The 14,203-nt window shown below is 42.8% G+C and overlaps 1 protein-coding gene across 2 annotated transcripts in view; it reads left to right on the forward strand.

Moving 5' to 3' along the window:
- FBN3 (fibrillin 3) overlaps positions 1–14,203 on the forward strand; it is a 518,221-nt gene that overhangs the window by 16,090 nt on the left and 487,928 nt on the right. The window contains exon 2 of one of the 2 annotated variants that reach the window (XM_033955282.1): positions 3,171–3,270. The gene's annotated coding sequence lies outside the window, so the exon portion shown is untranslated. The remainder of the gene's footprint in view (positions 1–3,170; positions 3,271–14,203) is intronic. The other variant, XM_033955284.1, reaches the window with a different exon arrangement.

Raw genomic sequence — 14,203 nt, forward strand, 5'->3', positions numbered from 1 at the left:
GTTTGCACAATTTCCTGGAGGAAAAGTCCATAGTCTGTTATTGAGAGAGACATGGAATATTGCTATTCCTTGGGTTTTGGCCATGTATTGGTGACCTGGATTGGTCACCATGAGAATGGGCTACTGGGCTTGATGGACCATTAGTCTGACCCAGTAAGGCTATTCTTATGTTTTTATGTTGCTCCTTCTTCGATCAATTGATTCAAATAGATTGGTTCTTCCAAATCCTAAGCAAGCTCATTATGAAATGACTATAAATTCTGCTTTCTATTTTCTGGCTTCTTTATGGTGGAATAATCTTCCAGGAAATATAGAAGAACAATCTTTTGCTTTAAGACTTTATTAAAAACATACCTTTTTTTACGTTGATGTTATAAGTTTTGATAATGGCACCAGTTTACCTTTGAAGACAGCAACAATATTTTTAACATAAGAACATAAGAATTGCCACTGCTGGGTCAGACCAGTGGTCCATCTTGCCCAGCAGTCCGCTCACGCGGTGGCCCTTAGGTTAAAGACCAGTGCTCTAAATGAGTCCAGCCTCACCTGCGTACGTTCCAGTTTAGCAAGAACTTGCCCAACTTTGTCTTGAATCCCTGGAGGGTGTTTTTCCCCTATAACAGACTCCGGAAGAGCATTCCAGTTGTCTACCACTCTCTAGGTGAAGAAGAACTTCCTTACGTTTGTACGGAATCTATCCCCTTTGAGCTTTAGAGAGTACCTTCTTGTTCTCCCTACCTTGGAGAGGGTGAACAATCTGCCTTTATCTGCTAAGTCTATTCCCTTCAGTATCTTGAATGTTTCGATCATGTCCCCTCTGTCTCTTCTTTTCAAGGGAAAGATGTCCAGTTTCTCCAATCTCTCAATGTACAGCAACTCCTCCAGCCCTTTAACCATTTTAGTCTCTATTCTCTGGACCCTTTCGAGTAGTACCGTGTCCTTCTTCATGTACGGCGACCAGTGCTGAACACAGTACTCCAGGCAAGGGCGTACCATGACCCGGTACAGCGCCTCTACCATCTTTTCCTGTACCGAGGTCAGACTCACCAGTCTGTAGTTTCCCAGATCTCCCTTCGAACCTTTCTTGAAGATCAGCTTAACATTCGCCACCTTCCAGTCTTCCGGAATCTTTCCTGATATGATTGACAGATTGGCTATTAGTTGAAGCAGTCCAGCTATAGTCCCTTTCAATTCCTTGATGACCCTCGGATGGATGCCATCTGGTCACGGGGATTTATCGCTCTTAAGCCTATCAATCTGCCTACATACCTCATCTAGACTGACCATCAACCCTGCCAGTTTCTCATCTTCGTTTCCAGCAGATAGCCTGATGGGTTCTGGTATGCTGTGTATATCCTCCTTTGGTAAATACAGACGCAAAAAATTTGTTCAGTTTGTCGGCGATTGCTTTGTCCTCCTTTAGCACTCCTTTTATTCCATAGTTATCCAACCGCTTCCTTCACGGGTCGTTTCCCTTTAATATATCGAAAAAAACGGCTTGAAGTTTTTTGCCTCCTTGGCTATTTTTTCCTCGTAGTCTCTTTTGGCCCTTTTACCGGCTTATGGCACCTTTGTTGATGTTTGAGTTTATTCCAGTTTTCGTCCGTCTTTGACCTTTTCCATTCCTTAAACGAAGTTTTCTTGTCTCTGATCGTTTCCTTCACCTCTACAGTGAACCATGTCGGTTCTTTGTTCTTTTTCCTCTTGGATCCCTTGCTGATACACAGTATATATAGATTTTGCGCCTCGGTGACTGTGTCCTTAAAAAGGGACCAAGCTTGCTCTAGCATAATGAAAAAAGGAATGGATGAATATTTATATGTGCGATTTTATTATTGCTGATGGATGGAAGAATGGATGAATAACTAAGTTGTTTACTATCCTATATATTATCGGCATTCTTTTCATTTTTATTATATTGTTTTAACCTTGTAAGCCACTTAGGTCTTTGGATATCAAATTCATAACTAATAATAATATTCTTATTTCAAGTGGATTAACAAAGGAATCATCCAGCCGATTTTCAGTGCTATTTGGCTGGCCAGGAATGGCTCCTGGCCAGCCAAATAGCACATAGCCATCTATCTGCTTATATTCAGTAGGAGATAGCTGGCTATTTTCCTCTGAATATCCAGGTCAATAGATAGTCCGGTGATCAGCTAATACTCATCAACTTTCTGGCTAAGACATTGGCCAGATAGACCCACCTAAAAAATAGGTCTATCATTGGTTAAGTTTGCAGTGGCAATCTTTACCCTAGAAATTCCAGTGCTGATGGCTGGGATCATACTATTGAAAAGATTATAGAAAATGAACAGTTGAACATCTTAAGAGTTTAAAATATAAACTGACGGATACTTATAGCATCAATGTCATAGAAAATAAAAATGTGTGAGTGTATAGAAATGGCAATATTCAGTGGTAATAGACTTGATGAAAAACGGCTGGAAAAAGTAATAAAATGCCATGATCTAAAAACTGAAGTAGGTTGATTTTGGAAGAAAAAAATTAATGATTTATACCAATTGTGATGAGAACTCTTGGAGCGGTACCAATTGGACTCCTACAATACTTGAAAATTTTAGTGTAAAAGAAATAATCCCTTCAATTTTGCAATTAAAAAAAAAAAAAAATCCTACTCTACTAGGAACAACTTACATTGTGTGCAATATCTCTGTCAATACCAGGTCTTTGGGTAAGACCTGAATTAATGTAGTTAAAACCAGTCAACATTGGCTGTGAGAACAGTAATAATAAGTCCAGTCATTGCATGCGTCATAAGTGCAGTATTGGAAACTGGGAAAGATGTTATTTGAGATAAAATATTTTGTATGTGATTTTGTAGAGTTCCACCCTCTTTTACGAATGCATTACGCGGGTTTTAGTGCCAGCAGCGGCGGTAACTGCTCCGACGCTCATATGAGCATCGGAGCAGTTACTGCCGCTGCCAGAACTAAAACCCATGCTATGTGTTCGCAAAAGAGGGGGTTGGTTTGTTAATTTAATTATTTTGTATACCCCACACAGAAATGTTGGATGTTGCGAGGAACAAATTTTTAAACAAATAAATGGCTGTAAATTACTATTGTTCCAGTAAACTTAAGAGTCAATTGACACTTATGAGTTGAATCCCAACATTAATTGCTCACAATTTGTTTGTTTTATTTTAGCAGTGATACATTGCTCTCCCCAGCTACAAAATTAACCCCAAATTCGATATAGGGTGCTGAAATGTAGGCACAGTTCCAAAATGTGCATTCAACTAAGTTGGTAAGTATGAATTAATAAGCTTGTACTTGGCACTAATTGTACTTGGCATTAATTGGAATTTGCATGGCAATCTAATATATTGGTATTAGATTCCTAGTATGTGTCGAGTTAAGATAAAAACTTATATTGAAAAAAAACCTCATGGACTGTAACTATGGCAAATCGTAATCTGCAACGAAAACTGGTAAGAGGGCTGGAACACTGCCCATACGCCGAGAGGTTGGATAGGTTGGGGCTCTTCTCTCTGGAAAAAAGGAGGCTCAGGGGAGATATGATAGAGACCTTCAAGATCATGAGGGGCATAGAGAAGGTGGATAGGGACAGATTCTTCAGGCTGAAGGGGTCAACAGGCACGAGGGGGCATTCGGAGAAACTGAAGGGAGATAGGTTCAGAACAAATGCAAGGAATTTTTTTTTAACCCAAAGGGTCGTGGACACTTGGAATGCGCTACCAGAGGAAGTGATCAGGCAGAGCACGGTACAAGGATTCAAACAGGGATTGGACGGATTCCTGAGGGATAGGGGGATCGTGGGATACTGAGAGAGGTTCTGGGATGTAACACAGGTATAGAAAGCTAACCAGGTAATAAGTATAGAAATCCAACCAGGTCGTGCATGTGCAAGACCGGAGGGTTAGGACTTCGATGGGAAGATAGGACTCAATGGGAAACCAAGGTGGCAAGGGGGCCCCTTCTGGTGACTCAGACAGGCCGTGACCTGTTCGGGCCGCCGCGGGAGCGGACTGCTGGGCGGGATGGACCTATGGTCTGTCCCGGCGGAGGCACTGCTTATGTTCTTATGTTCTTATGTTAATTGTATACAGTATTATGTATGTTTTGTTTTGTGTTTTAATAATTTTGAATACTTACAATATCCAATAAGACAAAGGAAAAAAAAGGGATCTCAAAAACAATACATAATCAATCAAACACATAATTCCTTTTCAAGCCCACTTAAATGGGGAGACATGATACATTTCCAATAACAAGTTTAAAGAAAAGATAAAAGAAATAATTCTCAATTCACCCTAGTGAACTTTGAATCATTCCTTACGTAATAGGGATTTTAATTTACTCCTTATTTTTCCTCAGCAATGAAACTTAAAAGGAGAATTAAAATCATTTCTGTTCTCTAGCAACCAAGAATTGTTGTAATTGTATAGGATCCCAAAAATATTCAGTATCCTGTATTTAACTAAACATTTGCATGGAAATTTCAGGTAAAAGGATGCCTCAACTCTAACTTTTAATTTCAAAAACTCTTTCCTCCTTAATAGAGTAGCTCTAGAGACATCCGGAAAAATCCTAACCAAGTCCCCACAGTATTATGTATGTTAACCAGTAACCTGTTCTGAGCTCTTTGGGGAGAACGAGGTAGAAAACAAAATAAATGTTCTTGTGTGCTATTCCTAAATCCTCTAGCGCAGTGGTTCCCAACCCTGTCCTGGAGGACCACCAGGCCAATCGGGTTTTCAGGCTAGCCCTAATGAATATGCATGAGAGAGATTTGTATATAATGGAAGTGACAGGCTTGCAAATCTGCTCCATGTATATTCATTAGGGCTAGCCTGAAAACCCGATTGGCCTGGTGGTCCTCCAGGACAGGGTTGTGAACCACTGCTCTAGCGTGCAACTCAAAAGAAGGTGTGGCCAGAAGAGATGGATGGGCCTTCCAAAAAAATTGCACATCCTGTAATAGAATAGCACCATTTATATGCTGAAATGCCATGAGTTGGGTGCTGGCATTTACACCAGGTTTTAGCTGGTGTAAATTCTAGCATTTAACTTTAGGAGTAGGAATTGGCTCTGCTATTCTGTAGAACGCACTCGTCTCGTAGCACACTTGATAGAATACAAGGGGCCGCTATAAAGTTCTCAGCCCAACCAACAGAGTTGCGACAGTCTCTATCGAGGTCTATATACTTAGTCCAGCTATTTTTTTTTTTTTTTACTTTTTTCATTCCATATATTTCTGACAGAACAAGAAAAATGGAAAAACCCTGCACTAAGGGGCAAATTCTATAAACAGTGTCTCGATTGTAGGTGGTGGTAGCCATCTTACAGCTGTCTAACCAGCCAATTGGGATGCACATTTAAAAAAAAAAAATCACCTCGAGGCAGGCCGCCTACATTATAGGCATTTTTGCTAGCCTAGGGAGACGCTTAGGGCCACTTATGTTAGCCCAAGGCTAGGCGTGGGCATGGTTTTTGCCAGGAAGTGACCTTAGGTGAGCTTAGGCGGCCCTAGGCGATTCCCTAAGGCCGTGTTAGTGCCTGAAATATAGGCCAGAAAAATGCTGATCTACATTTCAAATAGACGCGGCCGCTGAGCCAATCGTGGCAAGGGAATCTCCCTTCTGTGATCAGTTTAGCGACCACAGCAGGGAACCCATCCATTCTATGAAGATGATCAGCAGGAGGGATGCCCATTCCCTCCTGCCAGAATCCCAGACCCCCCCCCAAATGTCCACAGCAAAAGGAGTGCCCAATTCCTCCTGCCACACCCCTCAAGCCCACACATACCTATTTTTCGTAGGCCAGCCGGAGGGATGCTTATTCCCTCCAGCCAGCAGGCTCTCGTCCACAGAATGGTGGGCCTTCCCCTTCCCGGTGCATCCATGGGAATAGCCTAATGGATCTGGCCAATCAGCATCATAGGCTACACCCAGTGCTTCCCAGAATGCACTGGGAGAGAGGCATAAGATTCCAGTTGGCCCAGGTACTTAAGGCCCCTCCCATAGGGAGAAGGGGAAAGCCCGCCATTCTGTAGAGCTAGGCCTACCAGCCAGGAGTAAGCATCCCTCCAACCGGCCTACGAAAATAAGTACTGGTGGGGTCTGGGTGGACTTGGGGGGGGAATGTCTTCAGGGGGGGGTTGCAGCAGAAAGGACTGGGCATCCATCCTGTTGGTGATCAAGGGGTGGTTAGATTTCTGGCAGGAGGGAGTGGGTATCCCTCTTACTGGGGGATGTCTTGAGGGGTGGGGTGTCGACAGGAAAGAGTGGCATCCTTCCTGCTAGGCAATGTCTTGGGGGGTAGGGGGGCGGTGGCAGGAAGAATTGGGCATTCCTCCTGCCGTAGACATTTAGGGGTGGAGGGCTTCGGGGGTTCCCTGCTGTGGCTGCTAAACTGATTGCCGCAGGGAGATTCCCTTGTGGCGATCAGCTCAGCAGCAATGCGATTCTCTAACCAGCACCTCTGACATGGATGCCGGTTAGATAATTGGTGTGGTTAGGTGTCTGTCCATTAGGACAGATGCGATTCTATATAGGACACTGTTATACCTCAGCATATTACTGACATGTTCAGCATATTACTTACTGACATGTTCAGAATATTACTGATATGTCTCCTCAAGTCTGCTTACCTGAACTCCTGACCTCCAAAGAGCCTTGCTTATCTGAGATCCGACTTCCTTGATCACAAAAGGACAGCTGAGCTATCTTAACCTCTTTTGACCTGGGTGTTGTCAAAACAGATATCAAAAGACCAGGACCAGCTGTCTTACTAAGAGGCCAGTAACATCAAAAGGACAAGTATCTGCTATCTTGACCTCTTTTGACCTGGGTGTTGTCAAAACAGATAACAAAAGAGCAGGACTAATCGTAACAGCAGGACCAGCTGTTTATGCTTTTACTATGAACTCCGCAGTGTGCATCCTATATAAGACCGGGATTCTGACCCTGACATTAGAATCCATGATGTCTGTAGGGAGAAGCCACGACGTCTAAAGGGACAGTCCTTTGGTCCACCCATCTATCTATTGCACGGATTCCCAATGGTGAAGATGGTCGTTATATGGGGTCAAGGTGATGATAATTTATATTTAATTCTTATATGTGTATAATAAAGTGTTATTGTTTATGCTTTAGATTGTCTGTGTGCTTTTCTGAGTGTCACTGATCATCCCACTTGTCAGAAATTAGTGGCGGAACAGACACCCGTGTGCGATTTCTCAAAAGCCGCTTACGTGGCTGCTGAGGCTGGGCATCCTATACAGAATTTGGCCCTAAGTATATAGCCTTCAAAGGAGACTGCCCCAACTTTGTTGGTTGGGCTGAGAACTTTTCAGCGGGTCTTCGTACCACTTAGTGCAGATTTTCTTTCTGGTGGAGTATTAGTAAAATTGGTACTATAAGTATATATAAGCATTGTATGTCTTTCAAAAGGCAGAGGTTTTAGGGAGAAATGAAGGGTGATTTGGATTTCAGGAGAGATGGATCCGAAAATCCGATACCATGGAACTAGTATGGAGGAACTCGGTGGGTATAAAGAACAATATGCACCATACAAGTCATACAAGGGTCATTTCATAAATAATGTACACTATATTTTTTAAAAATTTACATGGAGGTTTATTTTTCCCCCCAAGTATTTCTTTACAATCCTTCAATATAGTCTCCCTGCTTTGCAATGACTGAGTCCCAACGTCCAGGAAGCTTCATTATTCCATCCAAGACACCGTTTTAGTTCAGTTGCCGAATGGCTTGGTTACCAGCAGAAGAAAGCTCTTCCAGAGATGCAAAACGATGTCCATGCATAGGTTGTTTAAACTTTGGAAAAAGGTCAAAGTCTGGTGGTCTCATGTCTGGGCTGTAGGGAGCATGAGGTAACATCTCCCAGCCGTATTCGTGTAGTTTTTCAATGACATTCCCTATGTGCTGGTAAGCGTTGTCGTGAAGAATGATTGGCTCAGCCAAGAGCAACTGAGGTCAGGTTTTGTACATTTTTCTGCGCATATTTTGCAAAAACTCATGATAATACACTGCTTTGACACTTCTTCCACATGGAACTTTGTCTGTGATGATGATGATGATGATGCCTTCATGATTATAAGCAAAAATCATCATTTGTTTGACTTTTGATTGAGCTCTTTGAAATTTTTTTGGGTCAGCCTACCTGGAAAGATTCTCTATCCTCCTACCCTATCAATACGGCTTCAGACCCAACTTCAGTACCGAAACCCTCCTGGCCTCCCTTATCTCGAAGATCCAACAATTTCACTCTCATAAAAAATTTGCCGTTCTCCTTCAATTCGACCTCTCTGCTGCCTTTGACGTTGTCCACCATGACATTCTAATCTTCCTACTCTCCGAGATAGGCATCAGTTCTACAGTCCTCGACTGGTTTTCGAACTTCTTACGTTCTCGCTCTTACACCGTCACCAAACATGGTTCCTCCTCCTCCCCATGGAAACCGACTTGTGGAGTCCCACAAGGCTCCCCCCTATCCCCCATCCTCTTCAACATTTATATGTCCTCCCTGAACCTTCTCCACCTATCCCCCCTAGAAACACTCTACACCTACGCCGACGATATCCTGGTCCTCATCGAGACCGACGCAAACCTCACCAATCTCGCAGCTAACATTTCTTCTTGCATAACCAACCTTCAATCCTGGGCTCACACTGTACAAATGAAATTGAATGAGTCCAAAACCAAACTACTATGGCTCGGCCCCAAACTTGATCAATTACCCACTTCAATCCCACTGCCCACAGGTTCCTCTCTACAGCTGGAGTTCTCTAGCAAAGTTCTGGGCATCACCATAGACTCATCATTATCCTTCAATGACCACCTCAACTCCCTGATAAAAAAAATGCTTTTGCAGCCTTCACATGCTGAGGAAAGTGAGGTCCTGCTTCCACCAAAAACACTTTGCCGTCCTCGTACAATCCATCATCCTTTCCAGATTGGACTATTGCAATTCCATTTACCTAAGCGTAACAAAGAAAAGCCTTCACAGACTCCAACTAATACAGAACACTGCGGCCAAACTTATCTTCTCAAAAAGTAAGTTTGATCATGTCTCACCGCTCCTATCCAAACTCCACTGGCTTCCCGTTATTTCCAGGGTCCACTTTAAATGTGCCTGTCTAACCTTCAAGATCCTCCATGGTATCCTCCCTCCTTTTATCCCTCTATCCTGGAATTCCTCAAATCCAACCTCCACTAGATCCACGCAAAAATTAAAACTATCCTACCCCTCCTTAAAAGGCATCTCCCTTGTTGGTAAACTTGGCTCTTCCCTCCCTTTCAGAATCGCTCAGCTCTGGAACAGTCTCCCTTCCCCTCTCCGCAATCTGAGCCCACTTCTACCTTTCCGTAATCATCTGAAGACCTGGCTCTTCTCCAAAACGTAACCCCGTCCCGTTCCTGTCACTCTTACACCCAACCTCTCTCCTCTCTTACTTATATAATTCCACTGGAGTTCCGTTCCTTCCCTAACCATGTAAACCGTGTCGAGCTCCATCTGCGGAGATGATGCGGTATATAAATCCAAGATTTAGTTTAGTTTAGTTTAGTTTAGTCATGGGGCAGATTGAGTTCTCCATTCATCATTGGAAAAACTGTGTGAATACGGCTGGGATGTATTACCTCCATGCTCCCTACAGTCCAGACATGAGTCCACCAGACTTTAACCTTTTTCCAAAATTGAAACAAGCTATGCGTGGACATCATTTTGTATCTCTGGAAGAGCTTTCTTCCGCCGGTACCTGAGCTATTCGAAAACGGTGTCTTGGATGGAATAATGAAGTTTCCCGGATGTTGGGACTCGGTCATTGCAAAGTAGGGAGACTATATTGAAGGATTGTAAAGAAATACTTGATTTAAAAAAAACCCATTTAAATTTAAAAAAAAACACAAAAACAGTGTGCATTATTTATGAAGTGACCCTCGTAGATTAAACAGAACACAAGGGCACTTAGGCAACAGACATGAGAGTGAGGAATAGGCTTGCATGTGAGCAGTAAAGTTGGAATGCGATTTCACATTGGACAGGGAGCCAAAGCAGTTTACACAGCAGGGGGTACAGTGAGGCAGACAGAAAAGGGGTCTGGCAGTGGAGTCCTGAATACTTTGGTGTAAGCGTGCAATCAGGTCTGGGATGCCAGCCAAGATTTAATTGACATGTTGTAATCAGGAAAGAACAAGAGACTGTGGGGAGTGTTCAGTAAGCCTCAGATAAGCCAGAACTCAGGACTTTTGGCATAGCAAAAGTAGTGGGATTTCTTGTTTAATCCATTTGAATGCAAAGATATAAAGGCCAGTAAACAAAAAAATTAAAAATAGCGAATACTTCACAACCCGAGGAATTTTATGAGGGAAGAAATCTGCTAGTTGCCTAGTTGAATATTATCAAGATGAACTGCTGAAGTCCTCGCTGACGGAGGTGTTGCAGAAGGAGAGAATCCAAAGCAGTGAGTAGGCGGAGCAGAGGACATCAGGTTTTGCTGGTGATAACTTTTTAATGATGGACAGAGAAAACCAATCTGAAACTGCAGCTAAACAAGATGGCATTTAAGAGGGATGGAAACTGTGGACATCACCTGCCCGCAAGGAGAAATCTCATTCTTGAGATGACAGTCATGAGAAAGAGTGTGCAGATGAGAATTTAAAAAGGATCACAGAATGGGGGAAAGACATTGGAGCTGTCTGCACTTAGCTTTAGGCTAATTACTTGCCTTTCCTCTGAGTTACAAATAAGTATCAAGTCTTTCAAGTAGATTTTACACTCTAAGTCAGTGGTCTCAAACTCAAACCCTTTGTGGGGCCACATTTTGGATTTGTAGGTACATGGAGGGCGCAGAAAAAATAGTTAATGTCTTATTAAAGAAATGACAATTTTGCATGAGGTAAAACTCTTTATAGTTTATAAAACTTTCCTTTAACAGTTAAAAGGAAAGATGTATAAACTATAAAGAGTTTTACCTTATGCAAAATTGTCATTTCTTTAATAAGACATTAACTATTTTTTCTGCGGCCCTCCAAGTACTCTATTTTTTCTGCAGCCCTCACATTTAAAGTTTAATATCTTTTCTTTCTCAAAACTAACACATTTCAATCACTATATTGAAAATAAAATCATTTTCCCTACCTTGTCTGGTGACTTTATTTTTCTGTGCTTTCAACTATGTTTCCAGGGCCTTCTTGACCTTTGACTGTTTTTCTCTCCATCTTCACTTTCTGCCTTTGAACCATCTTTGGCATTAACTTAATGTTCAATTTTTCTGCTTTCTTTTCAAAATCTACGTTTCCATGTCTTACCTTCCCTTCCTATCTCTCTCTTCTTCCGTCCTATTTCCATGGTCTGGCATCTCTTTCCTTCCTTTCTCTCCCTCCCTCCTTCTTTCCTTTTCCCTGGTCTGGCATCTGACTCCTTCCCTTCCCCCATGCCCTGGAATCTCTCCCTCCCCCTCCATGGTTTGATATCTCCTTTCCTTCCCTCCCTCCCATGAACTTAGCTTTTCTTGTTCCTCTCCTCTCCCTTGTCTTCCTTCTCCTTCCTTCCCTCTCTTTCCCCAATTGGGTGCAGCAGCAACAGAAGCAGCATTTCCCTTCCCCCTTTCCCTCCCTCTCCCTTTCCCTGTACAGCAGCAGAAGCAGCATCTTTTCCCTAAGGTCCCCCTTTCCTATGCAGCAGAAGCATTTCTCTTTCTCCATGGACAAGCAGTATAAGTCAGCTCCACTTTTGGTGACGTCATCTACGTTCCCAATTTGGATTTGCTTTCCCAGAGCTCAGGTGAGGCTTTAGGAGCCTCATCTGAGCATGTGCAGGTAGCCCTATATATACCTGTGCTGTCCCTCACTAATCCAGTTTAGTTAATCTGCCCTTCCCAAACGGACGGATCACAGCTCTCCATTCAAAAAAAAAAAAACCCCAACAAAAAAACCCAGAAATAAATAAAAGAAGAAGAATGGCAAAAAATAAAATAAACAACAAATAAAAAATAAAAATGAAAAGCCTGCAGGAAAACCAGGTTTCAAGAAGTGCCCAGACTGCAAACGATAAAGGAGCTCCTTGGACCCCCATGAGGTGTGTGTCCATTGCCTAGGAGAAGCACACCTCATGGCAGCCTGCCCTCAGTGCCTAAAAATGTCTCAGAGGGCTAGAAGAAATCGGCTCCAAAAGCTGCACACCATGGGGGAAGCCCAGCTAGAAGCCTCCGATCCCCCTCCCCACACCGCTCCATGATATCCCCTCACCACAGCCTGTGTCACACCTTCTCCCCATCAAGACCTTCATCCTCCTTACCTAAGTAGCTCCCCCCCCAGGCCTGCCTAAATACCTGGGGGGGGGGTCATTGGGGTTAGGAATGCAGCTCCCTCGCTTCTGCCCCTTCCCCAGTAAACTGGATGTGCCAAGTATCAGATCTAGATAACAACTTCCATCTTTTTGAACACAGACATCTGTTCCCATTCTTTATGTCTATATTTTGGCTCCTTCCTAATCCATTCCAAGCAAGCCCAGACCACACCCCTTTGCTATAAGGACCTACTGCAGTTTTAGACATCCATATCCTGACTTTATAAAATCAGTATTTGGAAATCCATGCAATATGAATGTCTAAACGCCAGTTTTCTGGGGGGATTAAAAATGTGTCATGCTTTTAATCCTTTCAGTGGACAACTGCTCAATCAGAGCATCCTTCTGTAACTTAAACATTCTTGAAACAAGCCTAAATAAGAACATTCTTCTTTATAGGCATAGATGTTTCTTTACCTTCACTAATTTGCTGTTGGATGTCCAGATTTCAAGCCCTCCCTAGCCCCATCCAAGACAGGCCCAGATAATGCTCCCTTGCTATTTGGATGTACTGCAGTGTTGGATGTCCCTTTTCTGCCTTTGAAAAAAACTGGGATTTGGATGTTTCAAGCACATGGGCATTCATTTGGGCATTTTTGAGCCATCCATATGCTTTTGAAAATAAGCACCATAGGCAACCTATATGTTTTAAAATACCAACAGAATTCACACTTAAAATGAAGCTGCAGGCACATATGCCTGCTTAGAATCAGGAGTAAATAGTTGTGCATAAAATACATGCATTACTCATAACTCCTTCTGTGCTCTGCCCAAACTCTGTTACAGAACATACCTAACGCTAACATAAGAACATAAGAAGAACCTTACTGGGTCAGACCAATGGTCCATCAAGCCCAGTTGCCCGTTCTCACGGTGGCCAGTCCAGGTCACTAGTACCTGGCCCAAAACCCAAGGCGTAGCAATATTCCATGCTACCGATCCAGGGCAAGCACTGGTTTCCCCCTTGTCTTTCTCAATAACAGACTATGGACACTTCCTCCAGGAACTTGCCTCAAACTGACTTAAAACCAGCTACACTATCCGCTCTTACCACAGAGCCTTATTCTCTGAATGAAAAAAAAAAAAAATTCTTCCTATTGGTTTTAAAAGTGGATTTAAAAGTAATTCCTTAGTGCAAATGCGTTTGGTAAGTTTTTGCCTGATTAGCTTGCAACTTCTGCATAATTGGAATTTACATCTCATTAGCTCACTGCATAGCTGCAAGATACTTTCTCATTAATCTCACACTCGACTTGCTCAGTCATCCATTGGCGCGCTGCATTACCCCATGGCTTTCTGCATCAGCCCATCTGAGGACAGAGAAATGTCTACAGTGCCTGAAACATAGCCTGCATTGAGCTCAGGTTTGCGACGGCAAGTAATCAAATCCTGTGTAAATTTCCCATTTCGACACTGTCCTGTCAATCTACAATCCTTCATTGAGATTGCTAATATGGTGCCAGTTAATGACAGCTGTGGTAGTGTTCCTAAATATAAACTCTTGCCCCATGGGATAAAGACCACCAGGTCTCACATAAGTCACCTAATGGCTAGCAGATGGCCATGGCTGTTAGTTTTCATTTAATTTTGATATTTAATAATATTATTTTTACTATGAAAAAAATAGCAGTGCATATGGTTATAATTAGAGGCTCCAGTCTGGGAAGTCATGCTAAGACAGGAAATTTCTTTATGTACTGGTCTGGAGGTGGAAGTGATGTCATCTTTCCCCATCCACCCACACATGACGTTGCACATGCATGGTTTCTAGTCATGGGACTAGAGAAACCCTTTCAGCTGTTCCTGGAAAGTTTGTTCAACCTCACCCACAGGGCGCTAATGGACAT

Source organism: Geotrypetes seraphini, chromosome 8 (genome assembly GCF_902459505.1).
Source record: "Geotrypetes seraphini chromosome 8, aGeoSer1.1, whole genome shotgun sequence".
Lineage (NCBI taxonomy): Eukaryota > Metazoa > Chordata > Amphibia > Gymnophiona > Dermophiidae > Geotrypetes > Geotrypetes seraphini.